This window comes from Lonchura striata, chromosome 10 (genome assembly GCF_046129695.1).
Source record: "Lonchura striata isolate bLonStr1 chromosome 10, bLonStr1.mat, whole genome shotgun sequence".
NCBI classification, from domain to species: domain Eukaryota; kingdom Metazoa; phylum Chordata; class Aves; order Passeriformes; family Estrildidae; genus Lonchura; species Lonchura striata.
The window spans coordinates 17548039-17563069 of record NC_134612.1 but is presented as its reverse complement, the minus strand read 5'-3'; positions in this window follow the sequence as shown (position 1 = coordinate 17563069).

The window sequence follows — 15031 nt, the reverse complement described above, 5'->3', positions numbered from 1 at the left end:
ACCTCAGGAGCTTAGCTCTGGGTTCAGTTTTAGCAGCAAAGCTGTCCTTCCCCTCTGAACTGGGCTACTTTAAGTTGCCTCCGCGTTTTATTATGTACAGGATTTTCGTCAGACGTGCAAAGTAAATTAGCACCGTATTCACAGCCATAATCACCTACCAATGATCTCATACATGTGGCACAAAGGGAAAGGATCTGCATGGGATTCTGTTCTGCAAGTATAATCCGCCCATAGCCTCCTTGTTAATTAGCTCCTCTCAAGCATCCAATCTGTGGCAATTATAGCAATCAAAAATGCATTCATCCCCCCACCCCTCCTGCTCCCCATCAGCACCTGACAAGCCGCAGGCACATTATCCCAAACCACGGCAAGCCGGCTGATAGGACAGAAGCCTCCCCGCCGCCTGACTCAAGATTCATCACCCACAATACCAGCCCTGGCACAAGGCCTTGCATACCAGGAATTATTACAAAAAAAGGAAGAAAAGGAGACAGAAAGAGACAGATTTCAATTTTCTCCCATAGTTTTGGGAGCCCATAGAAAACTGACTGAAAGATGCTATTTAGCCCATTGGGTTCAATTGGTGTCATCTTCTTTTTTTTTTTTTTTTTTTTTTTTTTTTTTTTTTTTTTTTTTTTTTTTTTTTGCTGATGTCAATGAAAAAGTGAATCTCTCTCATTTTAATGTTGCCTGATTGAAAGTGCTGCTCGCCATATCACACCAGGAGGGCCAGGTGGATGGATGCCTGGGTGATGGATGCATTGTGCTGTGCTCCTCGAGGCACACTTTGTGAGAGCAGTGGTGGGATTGCACTGGGAGAGTTGGGAGTGGAATCCCACTACAAAGATCTGCCAGTTAAATGCAGATCCTTCCTCCTGCTGTTTCCCCATGCTTCTTACTCCAAGATCCCTGGGGCATGTGTGCAAGAGCAGCTCCTGGTGGGAGCCTCAGTTTGAAGGTTGCACTATAGGCACTCCTTGCTCCCATTGGGATCAATAATATTGTATTTCTTGGGCAAACTCCTTTGGTTTTGCACCAGGACCTACTATCTCAGTAATCCTTGGGGTAAATCTGCTCCTTATCTTCCTGACTGGATTTTTTCTTCGCTGTCCAAGTATACAGATAAAGAACACTTTTCTCAGTCCAGATCCTGTCACTGACCTGCATGCACTGAGTTCCAGTAGTCCTCCACAGCTCCCCATTGCTGTGTCTCAGGGCTAGCACACAGGACAATCCATGTGAGTGCTCCTAGGTCAGTCCTATGCAAAATCAGCTGGCTGAGCTGGTTGGAGCAGTGCTCACCAGCCTCCTAGTCCAGCTTGTCTGTGGAAAAATCATCCTTCGGGTAGACTGATCCCTTGGGAAAGCTGAACTCCCAATCTAATGCTCCAGCCTGCCAATGTGAGAGACACAACAGGCCCAGCTAGTTAAACCATTCTGGGTCCTGTGGACTGCATGATGCTGCCAGGCTTTTAGCTCTGAAGTGTTGAGAAAAGTCCACCAAGGGAGGGATGGTGCAATAAAGCACAGGCTGAGCTCAGAAGAGCCCCCAGATAGCTTTGGCATCCAATATTACTTGCCCCTTGGTCTCCTACAAGGTCCTCCCAGAGAGGGGATTACTGCTGTTGTTCACAGACAAAATATGTCCCTCTGATGCTCTTGAACTCCTCTGCCTGGAAAATAAATGTCAGGATGCCCACACCCCCACATGGCCTGCACGGAGCAGAGGCAGGCTGATGAGGGAAGGACTAAAGAGCCAGAGACACACAGAGAACCTCCACAAAGAACTTCTCTGCAGGTATTTGAATGACTGTATTGTGCCCTCTTCATCCATCACAGTACTCTGTGCATAGCTCCAGCCCACACAGGAAGCACATGGGGCTAGTCCTGCTTTTCAGGCTTCACTGACAGCTTGTGTTGCCCAGTCCTCACTGCAGCCCCAGATACCTGCCATGGCACATGGCACAGGGCTGCTTCAGCAGGGACAAAGTGGGTGGAAGGTAAGAAAAAGCTGTATGAGCAGGACAGTTTCTGCTGTAACCAGCTGCTGCTTTTCCACCTCTGTCTAACCAGGATAGTGTGAGGAAGAGTCCCCAGGCAGAGCCAGCCCTGCAGGCAGCATCTGCAGGATGCACATGGAGACAGCAGTTCCCAGCCACTCTCCAGGGAGGATCACAGGGCCCTGGGCACTGGCCCAGCCCCAGTGGCACTGGTGGAGACCAGCTTAGATACCGCTGACATCTGGCCTTGGGGTCCAGCAGGATTTCTTCCTCCTGGCACTGCCATTTTTATCTCTCCCCTGCAACCCTCTGCACCTTGCTTGGCATCTCCTTCTCTTGCCTCTCTACTTTCAAGCTCATTTCTCTCTAACCTGGACTTGCCACAAGACCACCCTCACTGCAGGTCCTGCTGGCCCTGAACTTTGCCTGCCCTCTGGCATGCAGGCCAGCACCAGGCAGAGAACTGAGCCCCAGGTACCAGCTCTGGCCATCTGCCATCCACAGTGCTGCTTCCCTTTGCTTGCCCAATAAATAAAGACACTGAAGAAGTGGCTCCATCACTTGAGATGATTCATGTGGCAGCTGAATGTCATGTGTAGGATTTTTCAGACATGAAATAACTTTCCAGAGCACTGTGTTTGCCTCAAATCTACTGCTTATGTCAATTTGTTTAGAGGTTCATGGTGGGGTTTCTTTCCTTTGAGCACAAAGTCTGTTTGCTATCTCTTCTCCTTCCTCATATTCCTGGTGGGGGAGAGAACTGAGTTTCATCCTGGGATGTGAATGCTTGAGGGGTGAGGGCTGGCAGAAAGAAAGCCCAAATCCTCCATGGTGGAGGTGCTGAGCTGGGGTCAGGGTGTGCTGCTGCATGGAGGTGTAGGAACCTATGCAGAGGACCCGAGCATTTGCATGGGTATGGAAATGGCTGGAGAATGGGAACTAATCAGTATATACGGAAATAGTGGGAATATTAGCTGAATTAGCTAAGCTGTCATTCAGTTTCCTTTTTCCCTTCCTGCTTTCTTTCCTTCCCAAGCCAAAAGAGCTGGTTTACATTCTAATGGCTTTAATTACTTCTCGAAAATGTGAGCGGATGGGGAAGTGCTGCCACCAACAACGCTTTCATGGTCGGCTGAACACAATTTGAATTAATTTGGCTGGGATGGCTATTAGCACTAATACTCCAGGGCTTGCCTCGCTGGTGGTGCTTTAACTTCCCGAGCCCCTGACAGAGTGGAGGCTTCCAGGCACTTGCTCAGTTGCCCACCTGCTGAGGCACCTCAAGTAGAGTTGGAAAGTGCCCCCTCTCCTTAACATCTCCCTCAGTCCTGGCTTTATTTCACTTATATGTGTTCTTATTTTGGAAATGACTTAGAGCTGTCTTTGAGGCTGTATCAAGCCATCCTTCCTGTGCCTCCATTTCTCACAATTGCACTCTGGCATGCAGAAGATGTGAAAGTGCATCCCAGCTTGGCTTTGCGCCTGTGTGCTCATCTCTGTGTGTATATGTGTATATTCTCTGTTGTGGACCGAGGGGCTGAGCTCCAGCTGCTCTGCCTTGGAGGAAAAAATAGCAGGAGCCCTTCCTCAGCTTAGTCACATCTGCTAGCTCACAACATTTGTGGGGACTTCACTTCTCTAGGATCTCTTCCTCTCTGGAAATGGCTGGGAGGTTTAAAAGCATCAGCAAGGGGATGGCAGCCCTTTGGCAGAGTGGTATTCCAAGGTTCAGCTGGTCCATATGGGCCTCATTTCTCCAGGAAGCCAAGGGGGAAGCAGCAGCTCTGCTGTTTTCTGTACAGGATCCCCTTTTCTACAGCCTCAGGATGGGCTCTAATCCCAGAACCAGCCAGAGCTTCTGTAGGCTTTCTCCTCCCTCCCTGCCTGTGTGTCCTGCTTAGGATCAGGCCATGAATGCCAACGCTGCAGGCAAGCCTTGGAGGCAAGTGGCTGCTGGACTGGCACAGCTGTGCTGGCAGTAGGTGACGTGCAGGCTTGAGCAGGTGTGGGCTGGCCAAGAAATTACATCTTCACATATTAGCACCTCTCAGAGTTGTGTTTGCAGCAGGACACTTGGATTGGTCAGAGAAGCAGAGCTTGTCACTGGCCCATTATTCCCATGTCCCCTCCAGCCCCATCTGATCTCATGGCTGCTGTGAGAGAAGCAGGATGTGTAGATGCTTTGGTCTCTCTTGCCCCTGATTTTCACCCCCCTGCCATCACATTTAGCCTGGCCCCTAACACTGCTGCAACGGCCAGGGAGAGAGATCTGGCTGGGTGTTAATAAAGAGCCTGAAGGAGAAGGAAATTAAAGTAATCTTCTGCATTGTGTCCTTTCCTCTACCCCCACTGTGCTCCCTCCTCCCTCCTCACACACACACACGCTGCTTCTCATTGCAAATGTTCTCTCCTGGGATGGATTTTCTTTGATCTGTCTGCAACCAAATCTTCACAAACACCACCAGCTTCACTGACTTACAAATCTGTTGTGCTTGAGTGGGCTAAAAAGCCTGACACTGCTTTGGATTTCATGTCCCTTTCAAACTTCAGCTGGAAAGAGCTAGTGCTGGGACCACCTCAGCCATTGCTGGAGACTGGTATTCCATATCCTCTCCTGCATTATCTGAAGTGCCTGTTTTCTGTGTCACACTGGGCTGGGGGTGGGACTAGCACTGTTGATGGTGGGGGTGCTGGTGAGTGCTGAGTGGGGCCAGGGTTACTCCTTTGGAAGCTTTTGCTCTTGGTCATATATTCAAGCAAAGCTTCCCCAGACTCTTGGGCCTGAGGCTCAGCCTGTTGCCTCCATCTGGCTCCGCTCTCTCCCCCTGCATCTGCATTTGTCAGGCCCTTGGCTGTGACTCCAGCTGCCCCCTGAGCACAGACCTGCCTCTCCCAGCTGCAGCGAGCTGCTGTCCCCCTCACCTTTTGCCCTCTCATGGAAATTCAATCTCAGCCCAGGAGTGTTCACTAAGGCACCTCTGTGCTGCTGTGAATGAAGAGGACAGCAGCGCTGCTCATAACCACCATGGGCACCCTTGCTGAAGAAGTGCCCCAAACTTTCTGTTTGCCTCGGTTCTACCCCTCATCAGATTAAAGCTGTTGCCTCTCAGGCTGTCCTGGAACACCTTGAGGTGTCCCCAAAGGGGTGCACAGCCCCTCCCAAGGGATGAGCTCCTTGGAGCAAGCTGAATTGATATGGGGTCTTTACAGCATCATGGATCAGTGGATTAAAACTTTGATACACTCCAGTGTTTAGGAGGGCAATAGGTCCATACCAAGGTCTTTGGATGCTCCAGAGCTTGATGTGAGACACCTTCTTGGACTCCAGCCAAAACCTGAGGCCAGGCAGGTTGCAGCAGGCTGCAGGGGAAGTCAGTCTGGTTCCAGCCCTGCAACTGGACGTGCTGGGATACAAAGAGAACAATCAAATATTAATATTCATCCTTGAGCACTGGTGATGGTCTGATTACTGTCTGCAAGGAAGATATCAGACTGCTCACGGCAGGGACAGCTTTCTGAGGTATAAAAGGGATTATTGTATATTTAAAATACAGACTTTGAGAAATGTTTTCTTGGCTCCAAGAAGAAAAGCTTCTTTATTTGTGGAGTTAATTTGCATTTACTGTAGCCTGCATTAAAGTTACCCGTTTCCTTTCATTCAAGGGACTTCTCCTTTGTTCACATGAAAGCAGGCAGATTAACCATCTGCAATGCACGTGTTCCTCCTGCTAATTGCCTACGGGATTCTTCCCTTTACACTCTCCAGAGCGACTTCCCAAAGAGTAAGCCAAAGTCACCACGACTTCCCAAGATTACCTAGGAGGGGAGGCTCTGCCACAGCAACATGAGAATACTGAGCATGGACAAAGACCAAGGGATGGACCCAGCACCCAATTCTACTGATGCACTCTAGGTTACCACAGCAATCAGAAGCTGTGTCTGTCACACATGGCTTCCCTGCTGGCCCTGCTAGCATCCTGCAAGCCGATCACAGGGGGATGTCAGGCAGCTTTGAAAGGAGCTCTTGACTTCTTGGGTGCATATGCAGAGTGTCACGAAGTGTGGCAGCTCCTCCAGCATTCCCTGCCTGGCTTGCTAATGAGAGCTCCTTTGATTCAGCATCCCTCTTTGCCCTTGCTGGTATGTAGCAGGCTTTTGATGGCATCATCAAGTGGGCTCTGTGGTGCTAGGTGCTGTACATAATAAGAGACTTCCTGCTCTGAAACATTTACAGTCTGAAAGGGCTACACAAAGGAGAGAGGCTGGAAACCCAGAGAAATGAAGACCCAACTTCAAAAAGGTATCCAAGAACCTCAAATGCTCACCAATGCTAAGAAACTCCCTGGAGGCCAGGGCAAAACTGGCACACCTCCCAGATGGGTATCTCACCGACAAAATGGGCTTTTTTTCTTCTTTTGAGCAATGCTTGGGAAAAACTGGCTGAGGAAGTGATTCACCAGAGTACCTGCTCTGCAGGAACTGGGCTTTGTGCCTTGCTTCTGGGCCTGTGTGTTTCTCTAGAAACATAGAGGTGTAGAGGTCCTGCTCCCCTATACCACATCTGCAGTTTTGCTAGTTGTTGACAGTTTTGCAGATGCAAATCCTTATCTACCTTTCCACCCAGAACACTCAGTCCTTGTCTCTTACAGGCTTCAAGGTGGCATGAGATATGGATGTGTATCATGGCTATGCCTTGCTCCTTAGGCAGAACACGAGTGAAGCTGGGTGCTTTCTAAAGCCCTTGGTCTAGGAGGGACCCACCTTCCAGATTTATCCTTTTTGTTGGGGATAAATTTGTCCAGCCAATGTCACTGCTGCCCATTTTCAGCAGGCCAGCGAGCAGATATCCTTTAGGTCCCTCTCAGGGACCTGATCAGACTTTGCCCAGAGATATTAACTTGCAGGGATCCAACACTATGATTTATATATGTTTTAGCTAAGTGATTTAATGACTGCAAATCACTAAAGCAAGTTGAAATATGAGCAAGTGATGCAGCTAAGAAAAGGCTTTCAGAGGAGACAGGTTTGTAAGTTGTCAGAGGGAACTCTCTTCCTGTCCTCCATTTAACATGAAAATTTGCCTATTTTTATGCTTCTAGCACCAAAAAAGAGGATTTCTGACTCATTCTGCGGGGTTGAAGTAACACAGTTTCTTAGGCTCTGAGGAAGAAAGCAGCAATCATGGGGAATACAGCATCACACACCACCCCCCCAGCAATGCTGTATGAGTTTTCAGCATCCAATGTCACACTAAATCCTTTGTGGGAAAGCACTGCATCTCTCATCTGAGCAGCCCAGAATGAAGATTTCATCTAAAGCTCCACCTTGCCTTTGAACAAGGGGATTTGTAAAGAACAAAAGCTTCAAATAATCCTCCTTCATCTTAATAAAAGGATAAGACACAGTTACAAGCAGTCTGGGAAAAATCTAGCCAGGTTTCAAATTTGGACAGGCAGCTTAAGCCAGGGAGATTAAACAGTTTGACAGACATAAGTATTTCTGTCCTCCTGAATTGTTGTGTGAGCAGAAGACAGCAATGTAGGTTCTTAGATGATCCTGGCAGTTTGCTGAGAAGAGCTGTCCAAATTCCTTGATTTCCTTCCTGTGAGGGAATACTGGTTCAGACTGTTGGCTGGCACAGACTGGCTTTTCCCCTCTGACGGCAGGGGAACCCAGCCAATTCCAGCCTGCTGAGCTCCTGGCTGGCTTTCCAAACTGCAGTGTTGAGGGTAAGTATGCCAGGAGAGTCTTCAGTGAATGAGCCTGTGTGCTCAGGAGAGACCATCTGGTTTTACTGGAAGCACTACAGATTAAAGGTCTCCTAATGGTATTTAATTTAGATTCCACAAGACCTCCAGTGGATAGCTAACAATGGATCAAAAATGTATTTCTTGAAACATCTCCACTGAGAGATAGCAAAGCTGCTGAGGCTTAGTGGATGTAAGTGTGTAAACACTGCTCAGACAGTTCCTCAGCACGGGCTTGGTTCATGCAGAACAGCAAGAAAAAGCAGACAGCTCTTAAGCTTTTTTTCTCATCTCAAGGCTTTCCAGAGGGTTATGATGGTGAAATGGGAGCTTGGTGCAAGGGCTGCATGCTGTTGGTAGGGTTTCTCCTTTGCCTGCTGCACAGCTGCATATAGGAATATTCTTGACATAATATTGGTGAATTTGGACCAGACAGATGAGAAATGTGAATGTGTTTCTAGGGAGGAAACTGGGTACCTCTTTATGGATGCTCAACATCTTTCAGATCCAGCCTTAGACTGGTGATAAGTGGGTTTGACATGCATCCTTTGGGATCATCTCCATTTTAGGGATTGTGCCTGTGGATCTTTGACCCTGCTGGATCTCAGCCACATTCACAAGAAGATTGCAACTGATTGTTACATGCAGCATTCACCTGACCTCTCACATTCTTTCTGAGCCAAGTCGCCACTTCTTCCATTTCTGCAGTCAAGGAGTATTTGCTGGGATGCCAGGAGTGATGCTGGACCATCAGGCTGTGTGACTCTGTTTTTCACCACAGTAAAACCTTATGGCAGGAGCTCTGCCCTGTAGAACACTTTGCTGCTGTTTCTCCCGCCCGTGCCAGCAGAGAGATTTCCTGCTGTAGCAGTGCAGCAAGGTACAACCTGAGCTGAGACACAACAGTACCATAAATCCTCTCTCCGATGCTCCAATTATCCCTCTCAGTGCACAGCTGACTTCAGAATCCCATCAGACAACTTCACTTAAATTCTACGAGCGACAGAGTCATTAAGTGCAGTCTGGTCACCCTAATTCCTTAATAATTTGGCATGGACATTTTTTCACCTTTTTTATGTCCATACAGGGAGGTGATTATAATCAGGGAAGTGACTTGGTTCAAATGACATAATTGGTTTTCATATTTATTCCCCCTCACTGATCTCAGTTCAAATGTGCTCAGCTCACAAGTCAAAAAGATGATTTCTTCTAATTATCAGTTCTGCAGAGCTCATCTTGGGCTCTGCAAATCCAACTGTATCCTTCGTGCCTCTGCCATGCTGTCACCAAGAATAAAGTGTTTGCAATCAGGATGGAGTCAGTCATGTTTTGTTGCTAATGTGCAAGGCAGAACAGAAGCTTATTTGCTCCTTCACCCTGCTACTGGCTCAGTTGAGTCAAGAGCAGAAAAATGCATGTTTTCAGCTCGGGCATGACTGCAGAAGGGAGATGCAGGGGGCTGTGTAGGGGGAGTAACACAAGAGGGATGTTCCTGGCTGCAGGAACAGCAGATGAGGTGAGGCTGATGAATGTTGTGGGGAATGAAGTCACTCATGAGTCAGTCTCCTTGCACAAAGGGCAAGTGAAAGGGCCATGTCCCCTTGCTTGAAAGCTTCCTGTTCTGTGGGCTGGGATTTTACAGCAGGCTTCTTCAGCCTTTGTGACAATTCCTGTAGTCAGGAGTTTGGATCACACAGTTGTATTTATAGATCCATGACACAGACCCAGGGCTGAGGCCATACTGGTATTGACTGATGTTTAAGCAATCATCGATACTGATGCCACAGATCCTCCTCATTGAAGCTGTGGTCTCTGCTAATCGAGCTCCTCCTGAACTTTCAAGCCTTGCATTTGTAGGCTAAGACCAAATCATGGCTCTTGATGAGAAACTGGGGTCGGGCTACTCTTGCCATGGGAGTGGGAAGCGACAAACAGAGGAAAGAGCCCGGAGGAGAGCCAGGAGACTACAACTTTTCCTCCCTGCAGCTGCTGCATAAAGCCACTTCTGCCCTGTGGATGAAGCCACCACAGGTTCCACACTCTGACCCATCTCCTGGCAGCAGTCACAGTCAATCTGACTCTGTGAAATGTTGCCCTTGCCAGAGGAAGAAGCGGGTACACAGCCCCTGTATCATTCTCATCACTGTGTTGGCTTACCAATGACTTCATTTTGTGCAAGAGCTGGTGCTGCTAATGGGTTTGATAGACAGCTCATCAAAATCCAGGGCTCAAATGGGCCTTTGCTGAGGACCTCTATTTAGCATGTCCATCTGTTGTGTGGACGGCACAGATGGCAAAAGCCATATTTCAGCAAGACCTCTGCACATCTCCTCACCTGGCAGCCTGGGGGATGAGCTGATGGCAGGGCAAAGGGGAGCAGCAAAGTACTGGAAAACTTTGGGGCAGGTGGAGAGGAGCAACTGAGGATCAAGCAGCTGGGGGTGAAGGCAGATTGTTCCATGAGTCATGCATTTTTAGCAAAGTGGCTTCTACCTGGAAGAGGAGCCTGCTCCATCTAGCAGTGCTTCCTGCCCCAGGCTGCAGCTCCTGCCACAGCACAGCCCCTGTCTGGGCTCAGCACAGAGCAGCTGGGCACAGACCTGGGCTGTGACAGCTGTGCTACAGAGCTCTAGCATCCTAACTCCTGAGCCATGCATCTCTGAACTTCCCCAAGCAAACCTACTGAATTTTCAGACATCTGGTGACACATTTGCTACCTCTTGTTCCCTCTCCCTGGCACCTGAGAGCTGTGGGTTTGTTTTCTGTCAGAGCTCCAGCATCTCAAGGGGATGTTGACGTGCCTGTACATGGGATGTGGATGAGATGCTCTGGGGACTCTCCTGCATCACATGGCTGCCCTGGGGCTGCAATTGCTGGGGATGTGGCTTGAAGTCCCTTTTCTTCCTTTCCAGTCTTGTGTGCCTAATTCCTCTGAAACAATCCCAAAAGGGTAGTCAAACATTTCCATAATAAGGAGCATTCTAAATAAGCAGTTTCTGTCTCTGCCTCATCTGTAGGCTTTTCTTAAGACAGCAAGTAGTTACTTTTGAAAGTTAGAACAAAAACCCAAAGAAACCAAACTGAATTTATTTCCTTTAAGCTGTTGTAGAAAATGTTCATTATGATGATGAGCTTGTCATGCTCTGTGGGTTTTTTTTTTTCAGTGCTTCTACTTGGAGGGAATGAGTAAATTCTACCTACGTTTAGTATGGACAATTTTATACACTTACACATTTATATAAATATATATGTACATATATATACCTAAGCTTTCCTGATCTTGCCTACAGCTATTTTGGAGAAAGCTTGTGTTAGTATTGCAGATATGGATACTAAACTTGATGCATGATGCAGTAGTTCTGTACCTGAAATAAAGATAAGATGAACAATTCCCACAGCTCTATTAATAATTTTCCCAGCAGGAAGAATAATATTCATCCTCCACTTCAGATTGGTCACTTTCTGCAGTGTTATTAAATATCTCTCATACATTGAAAATCACTCCAAAATGAAGGACTGTTTTCCTCTGACTTAAAACAAAAAGGATTAACACAGAGTACAAATGCAAAGCTGATAGATAATGGCATTTCTTTCTAAAGCTTCTATTATTTTCAGATTTCCAATCACCTGATGGACAAGTTCACCCCAAGTTACAGAAGCAGGCAATCCTTTTTGTTTACCCCTTTGGCATATGAAGGAGATTTATAAAGCTTTTCCCATTTCTCTGAATTTGGGACTGACAAAGCAGACAGTCACAGTGAGTTCAGAGCAGACATTACCAAGACTTTTCAAATATCTTGCTTCTGAGGATCTGCATTATTTTGCTATTTAGTGGATCCATCCATCCATGCACCCATCCATCTACAGTGAACCTCATAGTTATCTATGCACTGAAGTACAACCATTATTTTTGCACAAACACACCAGCCCACCCATCCACCCTCATATTGTGCTGGGGCTGGTAATGCAGCAGGAGCTCCCAGACTGGCACCTTGTGGTGCTTGTCAAGGAAAACCATCTTTTCTTCAGCAAATTGTACACTGGTCCTCCCAAGGTCACCTTTCTGATAAATCAAACACTAAAGGATTGCCTTGGATTATATTTCACAGCCTCTGAATAGACTCCTGTGTCTCAGCATGGCAAGAGCTGTCACACTGTGAATGAAAGAAGCTCCCTGGGGATTTTCTCTTCCAGAAGAGTGTTTGGGAGCACAGGTGTAGCAGGCAGACAGGGCACGGCAGAGCCAGGATCTTGTGCTCTGCATTTGTTGTCTACCCCTGCACATCTCACTTGTCCTGCTCCCATCTCATCTCACCACTACTCTGGTCTCTGTTCCCTGCATGGGGAATGATGCTGTCCCCATCCTCACTGTCTCTTGTTGGCGAGGAAGAAGCAGGGAGGCATGGAATGAGGGGAAGAGACAGCATTGAAGAGAGGAGAAAGGTGCTGGGACAGCTGATCCGTGACTCACAAAGGGGAGGGACAGGAACCTACACCCCTGTAGAGGCACCAGCCCAGGAGCAAGCATCTATCCCTGCAGCAAGCAGTAGGGGAGGCTTTTGTAGTTGTCCATGAGAGACATCTCCCCTGTGGCACTGCCACATTATTACCCCTGCAAGAGCTCCCCTTCTCCTTCTTGGGTGTTTAGAGACTGCACAGGGCAGCCCCAGCCCTCATGACCAGGACTTGGCTCCATCACCTCTGTCTGGTCCCTCACTCCTGCCCCTGCAATGCACAGCAGCAGGCAGCTCTCATCAGCCCCACAGGCTGGGAGGGCTCTGGAGGATAAAACACTGGATTTTCCCTTCTGTGAGTGACAGCAGCTAAAGCAGCTCTCCTGGCAGCTTCTGTGGGAGCAAACATGCTGAGAGAACCCTCTGAAGAGCAAGGCTCCATTTTCCTTAGGTGCTTGGAGGCAATGCTTTGCCACATGGAGAATAGAGAGCTCCTGTCCTCAGGGCAATGGAAAGTCCAACCCACTGCCAGGTGCCTTGGAGAGTCCTGCTGCACAAGGTGGCTGTAAACCACTCTGTGTCCTCCCTGAGGTTACCCAGTGTCCATCCCAGCCATGACAGTGGCCCATGTGCAGAGCCTCCTGTCTGTCTCCAGCACCAAGGGAGGAGCAGGAGCCTGAGGAGCCTCCACTGGCTGCTGAGCACCTCCAGGAGCCCTCAGACTCCCAGGCCAATTAAAATCCTGTTAAAATGATGTGCCTCATCTCCAAATCCCTCTGGGGAACTTGCACCTCATTAGTGTAATTGGGAGATATTTCCACTCTAGCAGAGCCTACTGAACCACCAGGCTGCTGTGGGATTGAGTCCCGTAGCTTGAGACACAACAGGGTGAGGGGACCATCAGCTCTGGCCCCTCTCGGGGACCTTCTGCATTCACTCCTTGCAGGGTTCAGCCAACATTGCAACAGCAGCTTTTCAATAGCATCTCTTGTTTCTGTGGTGCCTGTGTTGCAACGCCTCTGCCCCTGGAGCTCCACTCAGTTCATAAACACTTGCCACTGTATCTAGGAACCCACAGGTTGTCTGCAGTTATGAAAAGCTCCCAATTTATCCTCAGGGATTAGGAGGTAGTGTTCCAACCCTCATATCACGGATAGGGAAACTGAGGCAGAGGGCTGTGAATTAGAACATGAACAGAGCTGTCTCCTCTCTTCCCCTGGAGGACTGTGGGGCTAAAAAAGGTGGATGTGGGGAGTTCTCCCGCAAAAAAAAAACTCCTCCAAAGCTGTTTCCAAAGAGCCAGGGGAAGGGAGCAGCAGTTTCATGATGTGGGTTCTCTAAGGTGTCCCTTCTTCCTGGGACAGTCTGGATATGGCTCTCCACCTTCTCTCAGACTCCGCCACATCAGCTATGCTCTGGCTCATAGCGGGGGCACAACTGGTTTTAATGGAGCTGGCACCGGAGGGAAAGGCTGGGGGAGGCAGGAGGTGAGGTGAGTTAGCAAAGCTGCCTTTTCTCTGGCCTTCTTTCATGTGCAGGGAATTTAACATACCAAAGGTTTTCCTGGATGAGAGTTGGTTGATGACCCTGAAATAACTGAGACAGCAGCATGGGGAGGTGTGAGACAACAGCATGGGGAGGCTGTGAAGTGGGGAGGGGCAGCTCCGCCAGCTCCTGCCCTGTACACGGACACACGGCAGGGCTGGGGAAACTGAGGCCTGATTTCCTGATCCCCGGGGAGCTGCTGGGCTCCTGGGAGCTGGTGTCCTGCACACAGCTTCACCAGCGTGGGTTCAGGTAGCACCACTGCCACCCAGCTCCCAGCTGATCAAGTCAAACACCTCACTGAGGGAGAAGCAGCAGCACTAAACAGCCTCATGCTCAGCACAGCAGTAAGTTCTTCCTGATTCCCACCTTAGTGAAGCAGCTGTAACCATATAAAATTGCCATTTTCCTGAATATTTTTTCAGCCTGGAAGGACCATGTTTGCTACCTAATGCAATAGACACAGACTGGGACAAAGTAAATTCAGTGACAGCATAAAGACAGACGGTTTTGATAGAACCTGGCTCAACGAAAAACAAATTTGCATTCCATTTAAGAGGTCTTCTGCTTCCTCTAAGCATTGGCTCCAAGCGGATATAGAGCAGGACTTGTATGGCAGGATTCTCCCCTTCCTGTCTTAAAAGTATTATGAAAGATTAGTGCCTGCTGTCATCATGGTTTGCAGGCATGTTATTGTTATTAATTATGGTTATTACTGCAGCGCAGTCCTACGCAGCATCTGGCCGCGGGCTGCCTGCAGAGCCGGGCTGCCGGCGCGGAGAGCGGCTCCTGCCCGGCAGCTCGGAGCCAAGAGCCCGCAGCTGGCCGGGCAGCGGGAGCTCACCCCCCTGCCCAGCTGGCCTGGCAGCCAGCACCCGAGCCAGCGAGCCCGGCTGCCAGCGGGAGCTCTCCTGCCTCCACCACTGCCGCTGCCTGCCAGGAAAGGCGGCACAGAGGGAGCGCAGGAAAGGGACGCATCCCTCTGGAGAGCAGCCACGCCGTGGTGCCTGCAAAGCTGGGTGTGAAACAGGAACGAGTGTTTTCAAGCAATGGATTTATCCCTGGAAGTTTTGCACACCTTCTCTTTCATCAGCTTGGGATGCTTGGAAATGCTGGGGGATTTTTATTTTTTGGAGGTGGGGGAGGACTTTCGTGGCTTTATAGGCTCTCCTTCATCTCCCCTCTGTTGTCTCTTTGCTTTCTTTCTTTGAAGAAAAGTGAAGAGAGGAAAGGAAAAAGGAAACACTCCAAATTGAAATGGGAGGGCTTGAAGCTTTGCTGAAAA